Source organism: Loxodonta africana, chromosome X (assembly GCF_030014295.1).
Source record: "Loxodonta africana isolate mLoxAfr1 chromosome X, mLoxAfr1.hap2, whole genome shotgun sequence".
In the NCBI taxonomy this organism is placed as follows: domain Eukaryota; kingdom Metazoa; phylum Chordata; class Mammalia; order Proboscidea; family Elephantidae; genus Loxodonta; species Loxodonta africana.
In genome coordinates, this window is record NC_087369.1 from 141,152,376 (window position 1) to 141,161,785 (window position 9,410).

The following is a 9,410-nucleotide window of genomic DNA, read 5'->3' on the forward strand; positions in this document are numbered from 1 at the left end:
GCACATTAACTATCTGCACCATCGGGGGATCCAAGACACCACGTCACCTACGCACTATTCCAGAAGAGCATGCATATCCCCAATGTAATCGTGAGGAAACATCACACAAACAACATGAGCAACATCCTGTTAACGAAATGTTAATAAAAGGGGGAACGGTAGTTTATAAAAATGTCAAAAAAGACAAAGAATGTGGTGGTGCAAAGGTTCCAGATTAAAGAAGGTTAAACAGAAAGAACTAAATGCAACAGCTGATCCTAGAAGTACTGGAGGGGAAAAATGTTCTAAAGGACATTAGATCAACTGACAAGATTGCAATACAGACAGACGATGTAACAACGTAACAATGTTAGATTTATACTATTGATAACTGCACTGTGGTTATGTAAGAGAATATTCCTGTTTTTAAGAAATACACACTGAAGTGTAGGGGTCAAGGGTCATGATGTATTCAACTTACTCTCAAATGGTTCAGAAAACACTATCATTTCATATACAACATGAACATATATATATGATATGTGTATACATACATAAATATAAGCTCCCTAGGTAGTATAAAACAGTTTGGCTTGGCAATTAACCAGAAGGTCAGTGGTTTGAATTCACCCAGTGGCACCACGGAAGAAAGGCCTGGCAATCTACTCCCCATAAGATTACAACTACTGAAAACCCTATGGAGCAGTTCTACTCTGAAATACATGGGGCCACCACGAGTCCAGATCGACTCAATGGCAACATTTTTTATACATGTATGTGTGTGTCTTGTTTTAGTTTCCATCAAGCTGATCCTGACTCATGGCGGCCCCATGTGTGCTCCATAGGGTTTTCAAGGCTATGACTTTTCAGAAGCAGATTGCCAGGCCTGTCTTCTGAGGTGTCTCTGGGTGGGTTCAAACCACCAGCTTTTCAGGTAATAGTCAAGAAGTTAACTGTTTGCACCATCCAGGGACTATATATATATATATCTTTATCTATTTATTTATACGTATATATAATTTATACATAAACTAACAAAAACCAAAGCCAGTGCCATCGAGGCAATTCCTATTCATAGCGACCCTATAGGACAGAGTAGAACTGCCCCATAGAGTTTCCAAGGAGCGCCTGGAGGATTCAAACTGCCGACCCTTTGGTTAGCAGCCGTAGCACTTAACCATTACGCCACCAGGGTTTCCAATTTATACATATGTGTATATATAGATAGAAAATACCCAAATGATAGAGTAAATGGCGTAAAATGTTAACAATAGCTGAATATGGGCAAAGGGTATTGTCTTAGTTATCTAGTGCTGCTATAACAGAAATACTACAAGTGGGTGGCTTTAACAAACAGAAATTTATTTTCTAATAGTTTAGGAGGCTTTTCGTCATAGGGTTTTCAAGGCTATGACTTTGAATGAACAAATCTGTCTTGGAAGAAGTACAACCAGAATGCTCCTTAGAAGAAAGGACAGCAAGACTGCGTCTTACATACTCTGGACATGTTGTTAGGAGGGATGACTCCCTGGAGAAGGACATCATGCTTGGCACAGTACAGAGGAAGACCCTCAATGAGGTAGATTGACACAGTGGCTGCAACAGTGGGCTCAAGCATAGCAACAATTGTGAGGATGGCGCAGGACCAGTGTTCGTTCTGTTGTGCATAGATAGGGTCGCTATGAGTTAGAACCAACACAACGACACCTAACAACAACAACAGTTTAGGAGGCTAGGGGTCTGCATGCAGGGTGCTGGCTCTAGAGGAAGGCTTTCTCTTTTTTCTCTGTCGGCTCTGGACGAAGGTCCTTGTCTCTTCTGAGTTTCTGCTCCTGGGCAATCTCCATTTGGCTTGGCATCTCTCTTCCCCTATCTGTTTCCTCCTTTGCTTGTTTAATCTCTTTTATACCTCAAAAAACAATGACTTAAGACACACCCTACACTAATCCTGTCTCATTAACATAACAAAGGCAACCAATTCCCAAGTGGGATTATAATCACATGAATAGAGTTTAGGATTTATAATAAATAATTTGGGAGGACATGATTCATCCATAACATTCCACACTTTGGCCCCCAAAATTCATATCTCTGCCACATGTAAAACACATTCACCCCATCACATCATTCCAAAAATCTTAAATCCAGTCCAAGTCCAAAATCTCATCTTCAGAATCATCTAAATCAAATATGAGTGAGGCTTTAGGCATATTCAATCCTGTGGCAAAATTCCTCTTCATCGGTGATAGTGTGAAATCTAGATTACAAGTTATCTGTTTCCAAAGCACGAAGGTCGGACCAGGCATTTCCATTAAAAATGGGAGAAATTGGAGGGAAAGAAAGAATAACAGACACCAAGCAAGTCCAAAACTCAGCAGAACAAAATTTCATTAGCTCTCAAGGCTTGAAAATAATTCTCTGAGACCATCCAGGTAATGGCCATGCCCTCCAGATTCTGACTGTTGGCCACGCCCTCTGGATCCTGGGTGAAGGCCCCTCAGCACCGGGCTTCAGCTTCTCCTTCCAGGCCCACTGGGATGGCAACTCTGCTCCCTAGGCTTTGGGCAGCCCCATTCTCCTAGTCCATCTGACTGGTGACCACTCCCCCACCCCGGTAGGCTCGCCATTCTTCTGCCCCTTGGACATGGCAGCCCTACCCCCTCAGCTTTGGGTGGTGGACTCATCCCCTTGGCGCACCTTAACGGCAGCCCCACACTCTGGAACCCAGGTGGCAAAGATCTGACTCTTTGAAACCTAGGAGGCTGTGGCCTCACTCTGAGATCCAGGAGACCGTGGCCCCACCGTTTGACACCAAGAAGGCCCTGCTTCCTGTGCTCCTTCCAACAGTTCTGCTGATCTCCTAACTGCCCCAGGTACAGTCCTTTTCTATTCTTGGAGGACAACAGATGTAGCTCCTTTGGCCTGTTTCCTGCCTGTAGAATTCCAAGAGGCAAACAGCATTCTTTCCTTTTGTTCTTTCTCTGTCCCCTTCGGTCTTAGCTGATAGGTTTTCTGCTGTGGTAGTTGGTTAGATCCATCAGTCACAGGCTGAACCTCTTTAACAAAAAGATTGTGTAGCCAGGTCCTGGGTGAAAATTCTAGGACACATGTCCTTAGTTTGTGCAACAGAATTTTCCAAATCTTTAAGTTCTGTTTTCATTTTGCACAGTCCATTTTTAAGTCCATCTCTTTCCTTTCACTTTTTACCATTAAGTAGCAAGGGGAAACCACACAGTCCCTTTAAGATCTTGCTTAGAAATCTCCTCAGCCAGATATCCAAGTTCATCATTTACAAGCTCTGCCTTCCACCAAACATTTAAACATAATTCAGACAAGTTCTTTGCCACTATGTAAAAAGCATCATCCTTCCCCCATTGCCCAATCCCACGTTCATCATTTCCTTTCAAAGCCTCACCAGAAGCACATTTAACATCCACATTTCTAGCAACATTCTGTTGCTGGCGCCATATGTGTTCTCTAAGACGACAGGGGCTTTAGAGCTCTCCTCACTTCTGAGCCCTTACCAGAATTGCCAACAGTCTCTTCAAGGCAATCCAGGCTTTTATTATTAGGTATCTTAAAACTATTCCAGCCTCTACCCCTTGCCCAATTCCAAAACTGCTTCTACATGTTCTGTGTTTGTTAGAGCAGCACCCCCTCTTCTCGGTACCAAATTCTGTCTTAGATTTTTGGTGCTGCCATAACAGAAATACTACAAGTGGGTGGCTTTAACAAGCAGAAATTTATTTTCTCACAATTTAGGTGGCTAAAAACCCCAGTGCCGTCGAGTCAATTCCGACTCATAGTGACCCTATAGGACAGAGTAGAACTGCCCCATAGAGTTTCCAAGGAGCACCTGGCGGATTCAAACTGCAGACCCTTTGGTTAGCAGCCGTAGCACTTAACCGCTGCACCACCAGGGTTTCCTTTAGGAGGCTAGAAGTCCAAATTCAGGGTGTCAGCTCTAGGGGAAGGCTTTCTCTCTACTGGCTCTGGGAGAAGGTCTTTGTCTCTTCTGAGCTTCTGCTCCTGAGTGATCTCTATGTGGTTTGATGTCTCTGTTACCCATCTCTGCTTCTTGCTTGCTTATTTAATCTCCTTCATATCTCAGAAGAGATTGACTCAAGACACATCTTTCACTAATCCTGTCTCATTAACATAACAAAGACAACGCATTCCCAAATGGGATTTTAACCACAGGCATAGAGGTTAGGATTTACAATATATAATTTTGGGGGAAAAATTGGAAACCCTGGTGGCATAGTGGTTAAGTGCTACGGCTGCTAACCAAAGGGTTGGCAGATCAAATCCGCCAGGCACTCCTTGGAAATTCTATGGGGCAGTTCTACTCTGTTCTATAGGGTCGCTATGAGTCGGAATCGACTCGATGGCACTGGGTTTGGTTTTGGTTTTTAATTCAATCCATAACAGGTATACAGATGTTCCTTGTACTATTTTTATTTTTGCAACATTCTGTAGGTGTGAAATTATTTCCAACTACACAGTTAAGAAAAAGAAAAAACATGACCATGGTTTAGGGTACTAAGGAGTGTGGGGTGTTGGGGGAGTGGTGAGAAATGAAAACAGGGGCTAGATCTTGAAGAGACATCATTGTCAGGAATTGGACTTTATCCTGAGGACAATTAGCTATACTGTACAAAACAGATATACTAAGAAAAAAACACCTGGCAGATTTGCACCACAGTGTTCACTCATGTTTTGTTTTTGAATGTATACCTTTTGGTATTTTACAGATTTTCTTCCATCTTCAGGTACAGTGTATAACAGGGCTAGGAGGAGGACGGTTAAAGACGTATCCACAAAAAGAATGCAGGGGGAGTACAGGGCCTTGGAAAGGAGGAAGCTCAAAGACAGAGAAAAGATGGGCACATTACAGGCTGAGCTGAAGGAGGCAGAACAGTCATTTTCTGATGCACCAACCACTAATACAAAAGATAAAGAAACAGAAGATTTTTACCAACTGCTGCAGCCTGAAATTGATCAAACATGCAATCAAAATGCATTAATAATTACCGGTGATTAGAACGGGAAAGTTGGAAACGAAGAAGGATTGGTAGCTGGAAAATAGGGCCTTGGTGATAGAAATGATGCTAGAGATTGCATGACAGAATTTTGCAAGACCAACAACTTCTTCATTGGAAATACCCTCCTTCAACAACATAAACAGCAGCTATACATGTGAACCTTGCCAGATGGAATACGCAGGAATCAAATCGACTACATCTGTGGAAACAGACAATGGAGAAGCTCAATATCATCAGTAAGAACAAGGCCAGGGGCTGACTGTGGAACAGACCATCAATTGCTCATATGCAATTTCAAGTTGAAACTGAAGAAAATTAGAACAAATCCATGAGAGACAAAGCACAACCTTGAATATATCCCGCTTGAATTTACAGACCATCTCAAGAATAGATTTGATGCATTCAACACTAATGACTGAAGACCAGATGAGTTGTGGAAATCAAGGACATCATACAGGAAGAAAGCAAAAGGTCACTGAAAAGGCAGGAGAGAAAGAAAAGACCAAAATGGATGTCAGAAGAGGCTCTGAAACTTGCTCTTGAATGTAGAGTAGCTAAAGCAAATGGAAGAAATGAAGTAAAATTGCTGAACAGATTTCAAAGGGCAGCCCGAGAAGACAAAGTATTATAATGAAATGTGAGAAGAACTGGAGATAGAAAACCAAAAGGGAAGAACATGCTCAGCATTTCTCAAGCTGAACGAACTAAAGAAAAAATTCAAGCCTCGAGTAGCAATATTGCAGGGTTCTATGGAACCCTGGTGGCACACTGGTTAAGAGCTCAGCTGTAAATCAGAAGGTTGGCAGTTCGATTCCACCAGCAGTTCTACTCTGTCCTATAGGGCCACTATGAGTCAGAACCGACTTGAGGGCAACAGGTTTATGGGCAAAAAATTGAACAATGCAGGAAGTATCAAAAGAAGATGGAAGGAATACACACAAGTAAAATTATGCTGAAAACAATTCAAAAACACTTCCAGCAGTACATCAACAGGGAACTGCCAGAAATTCAAGCCCGATTCAGAAGAGGACATGGAATGAGGGATATCACTGCTAATGTCAGAGGAATCTTAGCTGAAAGCAGGGAATACCAGAAAGATGTTTAGTGTGGTGTTTACCTGTGTTCTATTGACTATGCAAAGACATTCAACTGTGTGGATCATATCAAATTATGGATAACATTGAGAAAAATGGGAATTCCAGGCCACTTATTTGTGCTCATTTGGAACCCGTACATAGGCCAAGAGGAAATCGTTGGAACAGAACAATGGGATATTGAGTGGTTTAAAATTAGGAAAGGCGTATGTCAGGATTGTATCCTTTCACCATACTTATTTAATCTGTATGCTGAGCAAATAATCTGAGAAATTGGTCTAAATGAAGAAGAACAGGGCATCAGGATTTGAGGAAGACTCATTAACAACCTGCATTATGCAGATGACACAACCTTGCTTGCTGAAAGTGAAGAGGACTTGAAGCACTTACTGATGATCAAAGACTACAGCCTTCAGTACAGATTATACCTCAACATAAAGAAAACAAAACAAAACAAAAATCCTCACAACTGGACCAACAAGCAACATCCTGATAAACCAGAGAAAAAATTGGAGTTGTCGAGGATTTCATTTTACTTGGATCCACAATCAACACCCATGGAAGCAGCAGTCAAGAAACCAAATGACATATTGCATAGGGCAAATCTGCTGCAAAAGAAGTCTTTAAAGCGTTAAAAAGCGAAGATGTCACTTTGAGGACTAAGGTGCGCCTGACCCAAGCCATGGTGTTTTCCAATCACCTCATATGCATGCAAAAGCTGGACAATGAATAAGGAACACAGAAGATTTGACACCTTTGAATTATGGTGCTGTCGAAGAATATTGAATATACCATGGACTGCCGGAAGAACAAACAAATCTGTCTTGGAAGGAGTACAGCCAGAACGCTCATCAGAAGTGAGGACGGTAAGACTTCGTCTCACATACTTTGGACATGTTATCAGGAGGGACCAGTCCCTGGAGAAAGGGCATCATGTTTGGTAAAGTAGAGGGTCATCGAAAAAGAGGAAGACCCTCAACAAGATCGATTGACACAGTGGCTGCAACAATGGGCTCGAGCATAACAACAATTTTGAGGATGATGCAGGACCAGGCAGTGTTTCGTTCTGTTGTACACGGGGTCGCTATGAGTCAGAATCGGCTCGAGGGCACCTACCAACGTTACATTTGGAAGGAGCCCTGGTGGCACAGTGGTTAAGTGCTTGGCTGCTAAGCAAAAGGTTGGTGGTTTGAACCCATCAGCAGCTCTTCAGGAGAAAAGACCTGGCTGTCTGCTCCCGTAAAGATTACAGTGTAGAAAACCCTATGGGGCAGTTCTCCTCCGTCATATGGGGTTGCTGTGAGTCAGAATCGACTAGATGGCACACAAGAACAACAACATTATGTTTGGGCACCACTTTGCAGTATAGACACAAAAATGAATAGACTAAGGTGTGGTGAGAGGTCCCTGCCCAAGAAGTCTGGGCATGCAAACATCCTGGAGGACTGGTGGGGTAGTGTCCTGGAGATGTCAGAGGCATACTTCAGAGGGCTTGGACTTCAGCCTTGCCTTGCAGGACTGTGGAGTGTCTGGTGGGGCTTGTGGCTATAGCGTGCTGTTTCTCCAGCTGGCCTAGAGGGTGGGGAGTGGGAAGAGTGATGTGTTTTCTTTTGTAAAGCCTTACCACAGAAGGTGATAAGCCTCCTTCAGACTCCGCGAGGATCAGAACCCACCAAGAGGGGAAATATGGGGCTCATCCCTAGGTGGTGCAACGGTTAACCAGCTTGACGGTTAAACCAAAAGGTTGGACGTTCGAGTCCACCCAGAGATGCCTCAGAAGAAAGGCTTGGCTATCTCTTTCTGAGAAATCAGCCATTGAAAACCCTATTGAGCACAGTTCTACTCTGACACACATAGGGTCACTATGAGCAGGAGTTAACTGTAATGCAAGTGATTTGGTTTGGTTTGGATCACCTCTTTGGGTCAGAGGTCTCAGGTGGGAGAACAGGAGCCATTTCTCCAGACCCACTCCCATATTTCTTCTCCACAGTTTCTACCTCCCTCCTGCAAGGAAGATCTTAACACTCTCACTCTGGGAAAATTTGACAGCTCCACCCCTAGAGAGACTCTGGAGGGAAGTGCGCTCACTGTAGGAGAGCTTGAGGCTGAGCCCTCTCCCTCCCTCAGGGCAATTCCACCTTTAGGGTGGTGCGTCTTGGCCAGTACACTCAGGACCGTTCATTCAGAACTCAGCCCACCCATTTTCTGAAAGCCTCTTCCCCCAAATCCTGTGAATCCTCTGGCTGGCCCTGCGTACACGTGCACTACCTGGGTCTTCCCCCGACTCTTCATTGGTGCCAAAGCTTCCTTTTTACTTCACGTTTCTTCCTTTCTGCCAAGGAAAATTCAATATCAGCAGGGTAATCAGATAAGCTAGGTTCTGCTCAAGAATGAGCTAGCTAATATGTCAGTTCATGTCCCCAAAATGGACGGATATAAGGAAGGAGCCCTGGTGGCAGTGGTTAAAGCACTCGGCTCCTAACTGAAAGGTTGGCAGTTCCAGCAGTTTGAACCCACCCAGCTGCTCTGCAGGAGAAAGATGTGGCAGTCTGCTCCTGTAAAGGTTTACAGCCTTGGAAACCCTATGGGGCAGTTCTACTCTGCCCTATAGGGTTGCTATGAGTCAGAATTGACTCGATGGCAATGGGTTTGGTTTGGTTGGTTTTCAGGCACCTACAAGTTGGAGAAAAAGACATGTTTAGTCAGGCAGGCCTTCTGCCTGCTGCTGTGGGCACATCATTTGGGATTGGTTTATCATTTGGGGTTGAGAATGGATTGGGGGTTAGGGTAGGGATGATGGGGAAGCTGGAGGCAAGAAAGCTCAAGAGGTTATTGCAGCACTTTGAGAAGACAGTGGTGTGACCTAAAGTAGTGATACTGGACACAGGGCTGGGTTGACGAAGTGAAAATGTTAAGGCTAGAACAGGCCTGACTCGGGGACCAGACGTGTGGAGATGTGAGATGAGGGAGTGGCAGTGTCAATGAACCATGGGAAAGACAGACTGTGGGTTCGAGGGGGAAGGAAAGGATGAGTCTTGTTTGGGGAGATTAAATTTGAGTTGCCTGTGGGACATTCAATGGGCTGTCCAGGAGGCGCGTGGATGGCCGGGGGTAGGGGGCGGTAGAGCACAGGGGCTAGGGCACAGAAGCAAAGTCTGGCCTAGAAACAGTGTTCGTATTTTAAACACACACACAAACACCAGAACTTCCAATCTGGGCACGCTCAGAGGCTCATTCAGCCCAGGACATGTGGACAGAAGAAGTGGATGTAATCCTTAGAGACGCTCATGGA